Source organism: Hyla sarda, chromosome 4 (assembly GCF_029499605.1).
Source record: "Hyla sarda isolate aHylSar1 chromosome 4, aHylSar1.hap1, whole genome shotgun sequence".
Lineage (NCBI taxonomy): Eukaryota > Metazoa > Chordata > Amphibia > Anura > Hylidae > Hyla > Hyla sarda.
In genome coordinates, this window is record NC_079192.1 from 307,966,212 (window position 1) to 307,983,205 (window position 16,994).

At 41.3% G+C, this 16,994-nt stretch overlaps 1 long non-coding RNA gene across 2 annotated transcripts in view; it reads right to left on the minus strand.

The window, feature by feature from the left end:
* The window catches only part of LOC130369472 (uncharacterized), a 39,867-nt gene that overhangs the window by 17,935 nt on the left and 4,938 nt on the right, over nucleotides 1–16,994 (minus strand). The window contains exons 2-3 of one of the 2 annotated variants that reach the window (XR_008892770.1): nucleotides 14,179–14,285; nucleotides 13,603–13,644 (exon numbers count right to left, since the gene is read on the minus strand). This is a non-coding gene — a long non-coding RNA (uncharacterized LOC130369472). The remainder of the gene's footprint in view (nucleotides 1–13,602; nucleotides 13,645–14,178; nucleotides 14,286–16,994) is intronic. The other variant, XR_008892769.1, reaches the window with a different exon arrangement.

Below are 16,994 nucleotides of genomic sequence, written 5' to 3' on the forward strand. Positions count from 1 at the left end.
GCAGTATTTCCAAAACGGAGCCTCCAGCTGTTGCAAAATAACAACTCCCAGCATTTCCGGACAGCCACTGACTGTCCAGGCATGCTGGGAGTTTAGCAACAGCTGTAGGCACCCTGTTTGGGAATCATTGGTGTAGAATACCGCTATGTCCACCCCTATGCAATCCCTAATTTAGTCCTCAAATGCGCATGGCGCTCTCTCATTTGGAGCGCTGTCGTATTTCAAGGCAACAGTTTAGTGCCACATATGTGGTATTGCACTACAAATTTTGGGGGCTTTTTCTCCTTTTACCCCTGATGAAAAAGAAAATATGGGGTCTACACCAGCCTAGCCTGTTAGTGTAAAAAAAATTTACACTGACATGCTGGTGTTGCCCCATACTTTTTATTTTCACAAGAGGTAAAAGGAAAAAAAGACCCCCAAAATTTGTTATGCAATTTCTCCTGAGTTCGGAAATACCCCATATGTGGGCGTAAAATGCTCGGGGGGCGCACAACAAGGCTCAGGAGTGAGAGCGCACTATGTACATTTGAGGCCTAAATTGGTGATTTGCACAGGGGTGGCTGATTTTACAGCGGTTCTGACATAAACTCAAAAACATAAATACCGACATGTGACCCCATTTTGGAAACTACACCCCTATTGCAACGTAACAAGGGGTACAGTGAGCCTTAACACCCCACAGGTGTTTGACGAATTTTCATTAAAGTTGGATGGGAAAATGAAAAAAAAAAAAATTTTCACTAAAATGCTGGTGTTACCCTAAATTTTTCATTTTCACAAGGGAAAACAGGAAAAAAAAAAACCCCAAATTTGTAATCCCATTTCTTCTGAGTAAGAACATACCCCACATGTGAATGTAAAGTCCTCTGCGGGCGAACTACAATGCTCAGATAAGAAGGAGCGCCATTGGGATTTTGAAGAGAAAATTTGTCCGGAATTGAAGGCCACATGTGTTTACAAAGCCCCCATGGTACCAGAACAGTGGACCCCCCAACATGTGACCCCATTTTGGAAACTACACCCCTCAAGTAATGTAATAAGGAGTACAGTGAGCATTTACGCCCCACAAGGGTCTGACAGATTTTTGAAACAGTGGTCTGTCTATGAAAATGAAAAATTGAATTTTTCATTTTCTCAGCCCACTGTTCCAAAGATCTGTCAAATGCCAGTGGGGTGTAAATGCTCACTGCACCCGTTTCCAAAATGGGGTCACATGTGGGGGGGGGGGGGTCCACTGTTCTAGCACCACGTGGGGCTTTGTAAATGCACATGGCCCCTGACTTACATTCCAAACAAATTCACTCTTCCAAAGCTCAATGGCTCTCCTCCTCTTCTGAGCATTGTAGTTCGACTGCAGAGCACTTGACGTACACACATGGGGTATGTCCATACTCAGAAGAAATGGGGTTACAAATTTTGGGGGTAATTTTCTCCTATTACCCCTTGTAAAAATGAAAAATTTGTGGAAAAACCAGCATTTTAGTGAAAAAATTTTTTTTTCATTTACACATCCAACTTTAACAAAAAGTCGAGAAATACCTGTGAGGTGTTAAGGCTCACTGTTCCCCTTGTTATGTTACTTGAGGGGTGTAGTTTCCAAAATAGTATGCTATGTGGGTATTTTTGCTGTTCTGGCACCATAGGGGCTTCCTAAATGCGACATCTCCCCCCCCCCCCCACCCACCCCAAAACCATTTCAGCAAAATTTGCTTTCCAAAAGCCAAATGTGACTCCTTCTCTTCTGAGCATTGTAGTTCGCCTGCAGAGCATTTTACGTCCTAACATGGGGTATTTTCATACTCAGAAGAGATGGGGTTACAAATTTTGGGGGGCATTTTCTCCCATTACCCTTTATAAAAATGGTAAATTTGGGGAAAAAATGCACTTTAGTGAAAACAGTTTTTTTTTTCATTTACACATCCGACTTAAACGAAAAGTCGTCAAACACCTGTGGGTTTAAAGGCTCACTGGACCCCTTGTTACGTGCCTTTAGGGGTGTCATTTCCAAAACGGTATGCCATGTGTGGGTTTTCTGCTGTTCTGGCACCATAGGGGGCCTCCTAAATGTGACATGCCCCCCAAAAACCATTTCAGCAAAATCCATTTTCTAAAATCCCATTGTCGCTCCTTCCCTTCTGAGCCCTCTACTGGGCCCGTCGAACACTTGACATACACATATGAGGTATTACCTTACTCGAGAGAAATTGGGTTACAAATTTTGAGAGGATATTTCTCCTTTTACCCCTTGTAAAAATTCAAAAACTGGGTCTACAAGAACATGCGAGTGTAAAAAAGGAAGATTTTGAATTTTCTCCTTCACATTGCTGCTATTCCTGTGAAACACCTAAAGGGTTAACACACTTACTGAATGTAATTTTGAATACTTTGAGGGGTGCAGATTTTACATTGGGGTCATTTGTGGGGTATTTCTAATAAGAAAGCACTTCAAATCCATTTCAAGCCTGAACTGGTCTATGAAAAATTCTGATTTTGAAAATGTTGTGAAAAATTGGAAAATTGCTGCTGAACTTTGAAGCCGTCTGATGTCTTCCAAAAGTAAAAACATAAAGTAGACATATTGTGTTTGTGATTGTGTTTTGGTGGCTTCCGTTTTTACGCAGTACATTTTTCTGTAGAAATGACATCTTATTTTTATTCTGTAGGTCCATACGGTTAAAATGATACCCTACTTGTATACTTTTGATTTTGTCGTACTTTTGAAAAAAATCATAACTAGAAGCAGTAAAATTTATATGTTAAAAATTTTCATTTTCTGACACCTATAACTTTTTTATTTTTAATGAGACGGGACGGTGTGAGGGCTCATTTATTGTGCCGTAATCTGAAGTTTTATCGTTACCATTTTTGTTTTGAGCTGACTTTTTGATCACTTTTGATTCTTTTTTTTATGGTTTGAAATGTGACCAAAAATATGCTATTTTGGACTTTGGAATTTTTTTGCGCGTACGCCATTGACTATGCCGTTTATTTAATGATATAGTTTTATAGTTCGGACATTTACGCACGCGGTGATACCACATATGTTTATATTTATTTTTATTTACATGTTTAATTTTTTATTATGGGAAAAGGGGGGTGTTTTGAACTTTTGTTCAGGAAAGGGTTAATACATATTTTTTAACTTTTTTTACACAATTTTTTTTTGCAGTGGCTATAGAGGGCTATAGTACTGCACACTTTGATTCATTGCACAGATCCCTGCCATGGGTTACCATGGCGGCAATCAGTGTTATCGCCACTTGACTGCTCCTGTCTGGATCTCAGGCACGGAGCAGCCATTTGGGGATCGGACGCCGAGGAAGCAGGTAAGAGCCCTCCCAGTGTCCTGCTCGCTGTTCGGGATGCCGCGATTTTATCGCGGCGGTCCCGAACAGCCCGACTGACTAGCCGGGATAGTTTCACTTTCACTTTAGAAGCGGCGGTCAGCTTTGACCGCCGCTTCTAAAGGGTTAATACCGCACATCACCGCGATCGGCGATGTGTGGTAGTAGCCGCGGGTCCCAGCCCTTGATGGGCGCCGGGACCGACGCAGTATGATGCGGCTTCGCGGCGCGACCCCGCTTCATATCGCGGAAGCCGTCGCAGGACGTAAATATACGTCCTGCGTCGTTAAGGAGTTAAGGGGTTAAACTGAAAGTGCCCATGGTTTGCTGTCTTTCCATGAATTAGAGACATTTATGAAATGTCTATTCATAAAAATAAGTTAAAAAAAATTTCCCTCTCCTCCACACAGACCCCGGTACAAAAACTTGCTATACCTGACCTCATTACAGATCACTTCTGATACATGTGGACAGGGGTGTAACTATAGGGGTGCACATGTATCAGTCACACAGGGGCTCTGGTTTCAGAAGGGCCCCAAGGCTCCACTGTCCCATAAAAAGACACCAGTATTTGAAATGGCACATGGTAGACATGGGGCCCTGTCACAGACTTTGCACTGGGGGTCCAGAAGCTACAAGTTCCACCTCTGTACGTGGACACAGGTTTGGAGTTACAGGTATGTTAGGACAAAGCTGACTGGGTGCCCATAGTGACCAATCAGATTGGTTCTTTCATTTTAACAAAGGCCTCTGAAGCAATCTAATTGGTTGCTATGGGCAAATGGGCAACTTTTCCTCTGCACAGGTTTTGATAAATCTCCCTAGTGGTGCAGGGAATTGTTCCATACGTTGCAGGTTTCTCCTATAGTAATATCTAGGGTTGCCACCTAGCTTGAATTTCACCAATACAGCCAGTATTTTGGCCACGCTGCCGGTAATGTTATATTAAAAATACTGGCAACACAAATGCCGGTAATTTTTTGGGCAGGGGGATGGAGGTAGCAGCCTCCACTGGTCACTTATTTAGAGTGGCCACGGGCCAAGCAGCTCAACAGGAATCGGCGCCGCGCCCACTTTAAAGGGGTATTCCAGGGAAAAAGTCTATTTTTTTTATGTCTACTGGCTCCAGAAAGTTAAACAGATTTGTAAATTACTTCTATTAAAAAATCTTAATCCTTTCAATAATTATCAGCTGCTGAAGTTGAGTTGTTGTTTTCTGTCTGGCAACAGTGCTCTCTGCTGACATCTCTGCTTGTCTCGGGAACTGCACAGAGTAGAAGAGGTTTGCTAAACTGGACGGTTCCCGAGACAAGTGTAATCAGAGAGCACTTAGACAGAACAGAACAACTCAACTTCAGAAGCTCATAAGTACTGACAGAATTACGTTTTTTGAATAGAAGTAATTTACAAATCTGTTTAACTTTCTGTAGCCAGTTGATATATATATTTAAAAAAAAAAAGTTTTTTTCCTGGATAACCCCTTTAACCCCTTAAGGACAATGGACGTACTCCTACGCCCCCGTTTCCGAGTCCTTAAGGACCGAGGACGTAGGAGTGCGTCCTGTCCTTTCCCGGCCCCCCGCTGCTAGCCGGAGGGGAGCCGGTGCCCGATGCCTGCTGAAATCATTCAGCAGGCATCGCGGCATATCGCCCAGGGGGATCATTATGTCCCCCCATGTCGGCGATGGCCGCAGATCGCTGGACAATTCAGTCCAGCGATCTGCGGCGATTCCGGGTCAATCGGGTCTCCAGTGACCCGGTGACCCGGAATTACTGGCTGATCGGGGCCGTCAGAGACGGCCCCGAACAGCCAGAGCCAGCAGGGGTGAGGTGGCACTGGTGCCACCTCACGATCGCCCTGATTCGTCAGCCGGATTACCGGCCGACCAATCAGGGCGCCTGCTGCGGGTGTCACTCCCGCACCCGCTCTGCCCCTCTTCCGGAGGACGTGAGCGGGTGCGGGACGTGCACCCCTGGTGCTGGGGACCCCGTTCCCCGGCGTTAATGTTGGGATCGGGGCCCCAGGAGCGACGGCGGCGGCGGCGGCGGGACTGACCTGTGCGGCGATCAAGCAGCAGCAGGAGGTGATTGACAGCCTCCTGCTGTTGCTTAGCAACAGCTCCCAGCATGCAAAAAGGGCATGCTGGGAGCTGTAGTTATGCAACAGGAGGAGGCAGACCACCACAACTCCCAGCATGCACTTATGGGCATGCTGGGACTTATGGTTTTGCAACAGCTGGAGGCACATTCTTTCTATGGAAAAGTGGAGCTTCAGCTGTTGTGTAACTACAACTCCCAGCTTGCACAAACAGCTTAAGTGCATGCTGAAATTTGTAGTGGTGCATCTGCTGGTTGCATAACTACAACTCCCAGCATGCCCGTTGGCTGTCGGTGACTGCTGAGAGTTGTAGTTTTGCAACAGCTGAAGGCACACTGAGTTAAGTAGCAAACCAGTGTGTCTCCAGCTGTTGCATAACTACAATCCCCAGCATCCCCAGCCAAAGTAGTATGCCTCCCGCTGTTGCATAACTACAACACCCAGCATGCCCTTCCGCTGTCCGTACATGCTGGGGGTTGTAGCTTTTGCAACAGCTGAAGGCACACTGGTTGCAAAACACTGAGTTTGTTGCCAAACTCGGTGTTTCACAACCTGTGTGTCTCCAGCTGTTGCAAAACTACAACTCCCAGCATGCACTGATAGACCGTACATGCTGGGAGTTGTAGTTTTGCAACAGCTGGATGTTCCACCCCCCAATGTGAATGTACAGGGTACACTCACATGGGCGGAGGATTACAGTAAGTATCCGGCTGCAAGTTTGAGCTGCAGCAAATTTTCTGCTGCAGCTCAAGCTGCCAGCGAGAAACTACTGTGAACCCCCCGCCCATGTGACTGTACCCTAAAAACACTACACTACACTAACACAAAATAAAATAAAAAGTAAAAAAACACTACATATACACATACCCCTACAATAAAAATTAAAAACGTCTGGTACGCCACCGTTTCCAAAACGGAGCCTCCAGCTGTTGCAAAACTACAACTCCCAGCATGCACTTATAGACCCTACATGCTGGGAGTTGTAGTTTTGCAACAGCTGGATGTTCCCCCCCCCCCCCAATGTGAACGTACAGGGTACACTCACATGGGCGGAGGATTACAGTAAGTATCCGGCTGCAAGTTTGAGCTGAGGCAAATTTTCTGCCGCTGCTCAAACTGCCAGCGAGAAACTACTGTGAACCCCCCGCCCGTGCGACTGTACCCTAAAAACACTACACTACACTAACACAAAATAAAATAAAAAGTAAAAAACACTACATATACACATACCCCTACACAGCCCCCCTCCCCTCCCCAATAAAAATAAAAAACGTCTGGTACGCCACTGTTTCCAAAACGGAGCCTCCAGCTGTTGCAAAACAACTACTACCAGTATTACAAGACAGCCACTGACTGTCCAGGCATGCTGGGACTTTTAAAACAGCTGGAGGCACCCTATTTGGGAATCACTGGCGTAGAATACCCCTATGTCCACCCCTATGCAAGTCCCTAATTCAGGCCTCAAATGCGCATGGCGCTCTCACTTTGGAGCCCTGTCGTATTTCAAGGCAACGGTTTAGGGTCACATATGGGGTATCGCTGTACTCAGGAGAAATTGTGTTACAAATTATCGGGGGTATTTTCTGCTATTACCCTTTTTAAAAATCTAAAATTTTTGGGAAACCAACATTTTAGGTAAAAATTTTTTTTTATTTTTTTTTACATATGCAAAAGTTGTGAAACACCTGTGGGGTATAAAGGTTCACTTTACCCCTTGTTACGTTCCCCGAGGGGTCTAGTTTCCAAAATGATATGCCATGTGGTTTTTTTTTTTGCTGTCCTGGCACCATAGGGGCTTCCTAAATGCGGCATGCCCCCAGAGCAAAATTTGCTTTCAAAAAGCCAAATGTGACTCCTCCTCTTCTGAGACCTGTAGTGCGCCAGCAGAGCACTTCTCACCCCCATATGGGGTGTTTTCTGAATCGGGAGAAATTGAGCTTTAAATTTTGGGGGGTATTTTCTGCTATTACCCTTTTAAAAAATGTAAAAATTTTGGGAAACCAATCATTTTAGGTAAAAAAAAAATGTTTTTTTTTACATATGCAAAAGTCGTGAAACACCTGTAGGGTATTAAGGTTCACTTTACCCCTTTTTACGTTCCCCGAGGGGTCTGGTTTCAAAAATGGTATGCCATGTGTTTTTTTTTTGCGGTTCTGGCACCATAGGGGCTTCCTAAATGCGGCATGCCCCCAGAGCAAAATTTGCTTTCAAAAAGCCAAATGTGACTCCTTCTCTTCTGAGACCTGTAGTGCACCAGCAGAGCACTTTTCACCCCCATATGGGGTGTTTTCTGAATCGGGAGAAATTGGGCTTCAAATTTTGGGGGGTATTTTCTGCTATTATCCTTTTTAAAAATGTAACATTTTTGGGAAACCAAGCATTTTAGGTAAAACATTTTTTTTTTTTTTACATATGCAAAAGTCGTGAATCACCTGTGGGGTATTAAGGTTCACTTTACCCCTTGTTACGTTCCCTGAGGGGTCTAGTTTCCAAAATGGTATGCCATGTGGTTTTTTTTTGCTGTCCTGGCACCATAGGGGCTTCCTAATGGTGACATGCCCCCCAAAAACCATTTGTCGCTCCTTCCCTTCTGAGCCCTCTACTGCGCCCGCCGAACAATTAACATAAACATATGAGGTATGTGCTTACTCGAGAGAAATTGGGTTTCAAATACAAGTAAAAATTTTCTCCTTTTTACCCCTTGCAAAAATTCAAAAATTGGGTCTACAAGAACATGCGAGTGTAAAAAATGAAGATTGTGAATTTTCTCCTTCACTTTTCTGCTATTCCTGTGAAACACCTAAAGGGTTAATACACTTATTGAATGTCATTTTGAATACTTTGGGGGGTGTAGTTTTTATAATGGGGTCATTTATGGGGTATTTCTAATATGAAGACCCTTGAAATCCACATCAAACCTGAACTGGTCCATGAAAAATAGCGAGTTTGAAAATTTTGTGAAAAATTTCCAAATTGCTGCTGAACTTTGAAGCCCTCTGGTGTCTTCCAAAAGTAAAAACTCATAAATTTTATGATGCAAACATAAAGTAGACATATTGTATATGTGAACCCAAAAATGTTTTATTTTGAATATCCATTTTCCTTACAAGCAGAGAGCTTCAAAGTTAGAAAAATGCAAAATTTTCATTTTTTTCATCAAATTTTGGGGATTTTTCACCAAGAAAGGATGCAAGTTACCATAAAATTTTACCACTAAGTTAAAGTAGAATATGTCACGAAAAAACAATCTCGGAATCAGAATGATAACTAAAAGCATTCCAGAGTTATTAATGTTTAAAGTGACAGTGGTCAGAATTGCAAAAAACGCTCTGGTCCTTAAGGTGTAAAATGGCCTGGTCCTTAAGGGGTTAAATCAGTGAGCTGTGGTCAGGGCTGGATTCATGTAGTGGTGGACGGAGCTGGAGCTGCAGCTGCAACTAGGCGACACAGGCCACCCGGCACCCGCTTAGGCCACCTGCCTTTCCGACCACCCGCCTACCCGCGATCAATTATCAGTATGTCATATAAGAGGGCCAGCCCTGTGATCTCCCAGGCCGGCCCTGTTCCACTTACGGTCCGGTGAACATGCATGTGTTTCCTGCAGCTGTCCGCCCGGCAGTGGTCATTATGAGGCATTTGGACAGATCCAAAGATTCTCTTCCAAAGAGGTACATTCCACATTAGTATAGCTATTATAAACACATATACCATTTAGGAGCATGGAAAAGCTAGGTGACAATCTATCACCTAGCTTTTCCATGCTCCTGAATATCATATCTGCTTATATTAGCTCAGATGTTATAAACAGATGTGCCTATATGTAGAATTGTCCAAACTATTTAAATGTAACGTTAAGTAAACCACATTTTTTTGTATTTTTAGTCACATCATATACCAGAAAAAACAAATAAAAAGCAATCAAAAAGTCGAATCAAAACAAAAATGGTACCAATAAAACAACAGATCACGGTGCAATAAATGAGCCCTATACATCCCAGTATTTGGAACAATAAAAGAGTCATAGGGATCAGAAGAGGACAAAATTTCCCCCACATATGTATTGTATCTCTTATACCACTTCCTGTGATGTCACGCATATATAATTAATTATGCAAATTAGCATGGGCGGTATTTTTTGGCAAGAAAGGTGGCAACCCACGTAATATCACAGGAGTAATATTCTCCTTCAGGACACAGTTATACATGAGGAGATGTCTCTGTTAACCCCTTAATGAAACAGCGATTTTTCAGTTAATGCATTTTCATTTTTTCCTCCTCTCCTTTTAAAATCCATATGCAATTTTAGGGGGTATAGGTTCTATGCAGTGCACTTTACAGGAAATTGATCAAGTTATATTTATTTTGTATGTCAATACGATTACAACGATACCCAATTTATATAGATGTTGTTTTATTTTACTAGTTTAAAAAAATGATTAATTTTAGTAAAAAATAAATACATAGTATGCTTCAAATTGTCCTCTTCTGACTTCTATAACTTAATTTTTGTATACAGGGATCTATGTGAGATGTTTCATTATTTGTGCTGAGATCTGTTTTTATCGGTACCATATTTGTTTTGATGGGACTTTATAATCGCTTTTTATTCATGTTTTTCTGGTATATGAAGTGACCAAAAATCCGCAATTTATGACTTTGTTATTTTTTTTTCTCTTACGTTTACATCATTGACCAAGTGGTTTTATAAAAATTATATTTTACTAGTTTACTAGATAATACCACAAATGTTTACATTTATTTTTGTTTATGTGGTGTCCCGGTACAGGACCTGGTCCTGTCTCTTGTCTAAGGTCCCCACAGTTAGAGTCCATCCATGTCTATAGGGCTCTCCTGTAGGGCTTACCCCTAGTAGTCTTAAGTAAAGTGTGTACATGTTAATTTAATGTAGAGGAAATATATGTATAGGACCTTAGTGGTCACGTGATACACAGTTGTAATGTATAAAATGCTTAAGGATCTTTCGAGGTCATGTGATGTACCCAGAGTTCACTGAGTTCATAACTTACAGGTTTGCTGACCAATGAGCTTTGTCCAGCCCTCTTAATATATCAACGTACTGCCAATTCACGCCCAGATATTCACAATCAGACAACATGGAATCAAAATGGTGGCGGTGGCTCTGGATATGGCATGTCCTCTGCAACATTCCCCAATGCCCCCAATCAAATGTCAATGAATCTGAATGCAAGCAATACAAGATTTACAGGCCATATTATGAATGTGGCATCTGGTCCAAGTATGGACAATATAGGGGCAAACAGAATGACCACGACAAGGTTAAATACATCCTCTCAACCAGCGGCACCCTTATCTCAGGTTCCTTTTTTAGGCCAACAGTTGGGAATGACAGGGGGGGGGGGGGATGGGAGGTCCTGTGAGCACATCCCATATGACCCCGTCAGTTACCCCACAAGTAGGAACAGTACCTATGACAACTCAGGGAGGAATGGGTCAATTAGGTTCACAAATGAACATTGGCCAACCGGGACAACCCGTACAACCGAGAATGATATAGAGGACTAAGAGAGCCACATAACCATAAATGCAGAGAGTAATGGAAATGATCTTGTGAGTAATCCAATGAGTAGTGATACCATGAGCATGAAAATATTCAATTTATCTACATACAGACCAACAGAAGCTGAATGCAAACTCCTGTTGAGGGGTTTGTCCTTCACCCCAACTCCCAGATTCGATGAGTTTGAGTGGGTGAAGGACATTCATCTCTTTGCAAGGAAATTGGCTCTTCATAAGTGGCATATCCACAATGTGGACAGTACCAATGATTTAAGACGCAGGGAATCTGCAGCTGTAGAAGTACTTATAGACCTGTTAAATGAAAATGAAGGACTTGAGACCACAATAAATGCACCATTCACTAATCTGAAACCAAGATCACTGATGAATCCATCTATATCCCAATTCTCTAATATTGAAACCTTTGTAAACCTAGTAGTTCAAGACATCAAAAAGATTAAACCGCAAAGTAGCAAGATACATTCAAATCTCTCCCCAGAAGAACGGGTGGCACTGAAGAAGCTACAGGAGAATGATGATATAATCATCAAACCTTCCGACAAGGGAGGAAATATTGTACTGCTTGATAGAGAAGACTACGAATGCATGGTCCGTCGTCTTTTGGACGATAGAACAACCTACAATATTTTATCTAGTGATCCGACAAAACAGTATTTAAAAGAACTTAAAGCAATACTGGATGTAGCCAAAGAGGGAAGTCTGATTACGGATAATGAGTACAAATTCATTTTTAATTCTTGCCCAACTATCTCCACCTTTTATGCTTTACCAAAGACACATAAAAACTTGGATCCCATAAAAGGACGCCCCATTGTCTCCGGAAATACATCACTCAGGGAGCAAGTGTATATGTAGATAAGATCTTAGCCCCATTTGTAACATACCTACCCTCACATTTGAAAGACACTAAAGACACTGTCACTAAAATTAGTGAGTTATCAGTAACACCATGCACTCAATTGATGAGCCTCGACGTTGAGAGCCTATATAGTAACATAGATCACCAATTAGGGATCACTGCGGTTAACACTTATTTAAGTACACGTAGTACACACTTTGAAAGGCACAATTCCTTTGTCACTACACTACTTGAATTTATCTTAACACACAATTTTTTTTATTTTTGGGGGTACCCTTTACAAACAAGTAAAGGGTACAGCTATGGGGACCACGTGTGCACCATCGTTTGCTAATTTATTTTTGGGGTGGTGGGAGAGCACTTTTGTTTTTGGGGAAGAATTACAGCACTACACTCAGCACATTTCTTTTTGGGGGAGGTATATTGATGATATACTGATTTTTTGGGAGGGGGGCACAGCACTTTTTAGGGAATTTGTTGATAAGCTAAATACCAATGAAATAGGGATGAAATTTACCCCTGAAGAAGGTGGTAAGAGCATCAACTTTCTAGATATCACTATATCCATTGATGAAGAATATAGAATACAAACTGATATCTATAGAAAAGCGACAGCCACGAACAGCTTCCTCCACTGGCAGAGCTGGCATCCAGGCCCATTAAGACGGAGTATACCGTACGGACAGTACCTTCGTGCTAAAAGAAACTGCTCTCAAGAGACAAGCTTTCAAAAAGAGAGTGATAACTTAATGAGAAGGTTTGTAGAACGGGGATATCCCAAACAACATATGAGAAGAGCCTATAATAAGGTAAGGACATTTGACAGAACTGAACTACTGGGCTCAAGGAATGCAATGGATACTCCCCAAAAGACAATTAGATGTATTGGAACTTTTGATGGATATGCATCTCAGATTACAAGGATACTAAGCCAACATTGGCATGTTCTAAGAATAGACCCCGACTTACAAGATGTTATTGGAGGCAGACCAAGCATCATATATAGGAGGGGAGCCAACATTAAGGATATTTTGGTCCACAGCCATTTCCAACAAAGAAAGGAAAGTCAATCCACTTGGATTCCAAATCCGCCAAATGGATCATTCCCATGTGGACATTGCAGTACTTGCAAACACATGGCGAAAATTAAAAAGTTTAGGAATCCGTCTGACGGCAGAGAATACACCATTAGGGATTTCTTTAATTGCAGCAGCCAAAATGTTATTTATATCGCTACCTGTACATGCCCCAAACTATATGTGGGGAAGACTACGCAAGAACTAAGGAGAAGAGTGGGAAAACATCTAAGCACAATAAGGACAGGGGTGGATACCCCTCTGGCCCGACATATTAGAATGAGACATGAAAATAAAGCCGATGTACTGAAATTCTGGGGTCTTCGACAATTCAAAATTGGACCCAGAAAAGGGAACATTGATAGAGCATTGTTGAAAGAAGAGACAAAATGGATTTACCGTTTAAATAGTAGAAGTCCCTTTGGACTGAATGAGGAACTTACATTTACAGCATTCTTAGAGTAATATAAAAAAAAGACAATATGCTCTTGATTTGTCAATAATATTGATCTAATTCATTACAAATTAACCCCATAGCAAATAATACTACTAGAAGATTCTAGTGACGGAGGAACTGTGCACTAATTAGTGAAACCAAAGAGTGGTATTGTGGATTATGTAGAAACAGGGTGATGAATTTAACAACTTACAGATAGTACGTACCTTTAATAGGGAGACAGTGGCCATCAGCTATGGAAATATCATCTAGGAAGGAATAAAGGATATGAAACAAAATAGAAATCAAGATCAATAAAATAAGGAAATGTAATAAGGAAGAACATGTAGAATAACAATATATTCTCTCTGTAAGAGAGAGAATGTTTGAATATGATGAATTATTCTTGTTATCTCTTTATAGGAAGGATAATATTTATATACAATGAGTAATGGCTAACTAACAAGGGCCAACTTATATCCTTTTTGAAAATAGCACACTGGTTACAAAACCCTTTGAGGAGGCAGATCCGCCCCTCCTTCTAATGAGAATACTCAAGGATATATGTGGGCCGAGCATATATGAGTTTATAACTACATGGATATACGATAGTCTATATACCTAATGACTCATGCATATAATGTAGAGATATCTGAAAGTCCTCCTATTAAATGCTATGTCCCCCTGGAAATAAAATAACATAACCACTAAGACCAATTATTATTATTATTTTTTAATAGCCTATATATAAAAAAAGAAACCTAATCCACCTAAGAATATAATGCATTTTCCCTAATACTTACCTGATGAGAACTATTGAATATAGATGTGACCAAAACACATGGAGCTAGAAGATATTCGCATCAGAAGTATGTGACCGTGATTTTCTCTAAGTCCCGGAGAGTGCGCACTATGGATGTAAACATCAGAGAAGAATCTAAGTTCTAGCGCATGCGCTGAAACTATCGGAGCGCAGGAGTGACGTAGTAAAGTAGAGGTCACATGACACGGGAAAGGATGTGTAACGTTGACAACCTAGGACGCGGATGACAGGAACTCGATCACATGATGAAACCATGTGACCAGCACGTCACGGACTTCCTTTACTATTAGTGGAGGAGCCGTGACCGCGATACATGGGAATATGATGTGGCGCTACGGGATTGGTCAATTAAGTTAGGAAGTGATGTCAACAGTAGGCTATATTAGTAAGTGCACAGCGTTCCTCGCGGCATTAGCCTCTAACCCTTGACAAAGGTGATTTATCACCGAAACGTCGGGTGGGCTGGTAGTTAGTTTTAAACAGTGGAGGGATAATAATAGTTTAGAGCATAGGCATACTCTGCGCCAAAGCAATAGAAGATTGGCACGGAGAATTATATATTACAAGCTCCATATACAAAGAGAGGAGTAATTATAGCTCCCTAACACCATACTCTCCACTGACAATTTTAACAATAGTGTGAAGGGGTAATATTTTAACAAGCTAAGAATAAAGATTGTTTTTAAGGGGGGTTCTAGTGAAGGGTTTAATCCCCGCGAGGGGGTAACCCCTCAAAGGTTGTTGAATTTATGATTTGCCCTGTTACCTCCAGGGACATATTTTGTGGATAAAGTTAAACCCCTTAATGAAGCAGCGATTTTTCAGTTAATGCATTTTCATTTTTTCCTCATCTCCTTTTAAAATCCACATGCAATTTTAGGGGGTATAGGTTCTATGCAGTGCACTTTACAGGAAATTGATCAAGTTATATTTATTTTGTATGTCAATACGATTACAACGATACCCAATTTATATAGATGTTGTTTTATTTTACTACCGTAGTTTAAAAAAATGATTAATTTTAGTAAAAAATAAATACATAGTATGCTTCAAATTGTCCTCTTCTGACTTCTATAACTTAATTTTTGTATACAGGGATCTATGTGAGATGTTTAATTATTTGTGCTGAGATCTGTTTTTATCGGTACCATATTTGTTTTGATGGGACTTTATAATCGCTTTTTATTCATGTTTTTCTGGTATATGAAGTGACCAAAAATCCGCAATTTATGACTTTGTTATTTTTTTTTCTCTTACGTTTACATCATTGACCAAGTGGTTTTATAAAAATTATATTTTACTAGTTTACTAGATAATACCACAAATGTTTACATTTATTTTTGTTTATGTGGTGTCCCGGTACAGGACCTGGTCCTGTCTCTTGTCTAAGGTCCCCACAGTTAGAGTCCCTCCATGTCTATAGGGCTCTCCTGTAGGGCTTACCCCTAGTAGTCTTAAGTAAAGTGTGTACATGTTAATTTAATGTAGAGCAAATATATGTATAGGACCTTAGTGGTCACGTGATACACAGTTGTAATGTATAAAATGCTTAAGGATCTTTCGAGGTCATGTGATGTACCCAGAGTTCACTGAGTTCATAACTTACAGGTTTGCTGACCAATGAGCTTTGTCCAGCCCTCTTAATATATAAGGGGCTGCAGCCACTAAATTCACTCTCTTAGTACCGGATTATCAAGCAAGCACAACATCTCAGCATCAGCATCAATTCAAGCTAGGCCTGAAGCCTAACATCCCGCAGCCACAAAACGTGCGTTACCAAGGCTCAAACTACTGAATCCTGTGTGACTACTATCAGCTCAAATATTCTAAAATAGTAGCACAGTGGCTAGCATCAAAAGATCATTGCTTCCAAGTCCCATCAAACCTGTGAGGAACCTGTATCCCCGTTCACTCTTGAAAAGACTGTTATGTTCAATACTGTTGCATAAAATCTTCGATTAAAGTTCAGTTTACTTCATAAAATCTGCTGTGGACATTCCGTTATTTTTCCCTGCCGTTTGTGGGACGGTTTGCAGTAGGAACATTACTATTGAGGAAACCGCAGCCCTGCGTCACCACATTCAAGGGTTAATACCACCAGACCCAACACTATTACCGCAACACCCTAGACACCATTACGCTCCCAGCACCACATTTACATTATCTTATTTTAAAAAAAGTGTGTGTGGGGGGTTGGGGGGCAGTGTGATTCACACTTTTATTAGGGGAGGGGCCTATTCACATTTATAATATTTTTTTTTTTATTATTATTCTTTTTTACACTTTTTTTTTTGTTCCTAAGAGGACTATAATATGAAATCACTGGATCGCTAACAAAGTTTGATGCTATGAACGGCTTTAGGTCCCACAATCAACTTTGATTTCGGGATCTAAAGGGTTCATAGGCGTAATAGGGATATTATCTGGCCCAAGGCTGAAGATTCCCCCCATGGTATGGAGTGGGATGTCATCACAATCTCGCTCCAATGCTGGTTACTCCTTCCCAGGACATCCCCATGTGACCTATAGCGGGAATGTGTAAAACTATATAGATTTTCCCATCCCAAGTAAGAAATGCTACTTCTAGTTTATATTACTATGAAATAATGAATCTCATTCATCTTGTGTCCTTTATAACAGATACATTGAATGCTCAGGATAACATATCACATAGCACATTTTTATCATGACTTTTATGTTGAGGTTTTTATGTATTTTTTAACTTTGGCTTCCAATGTTGCTGTTTTTCAACCATCAGTTCATTGGGACGATGCAATCATAGCGCAGGCCCATGTA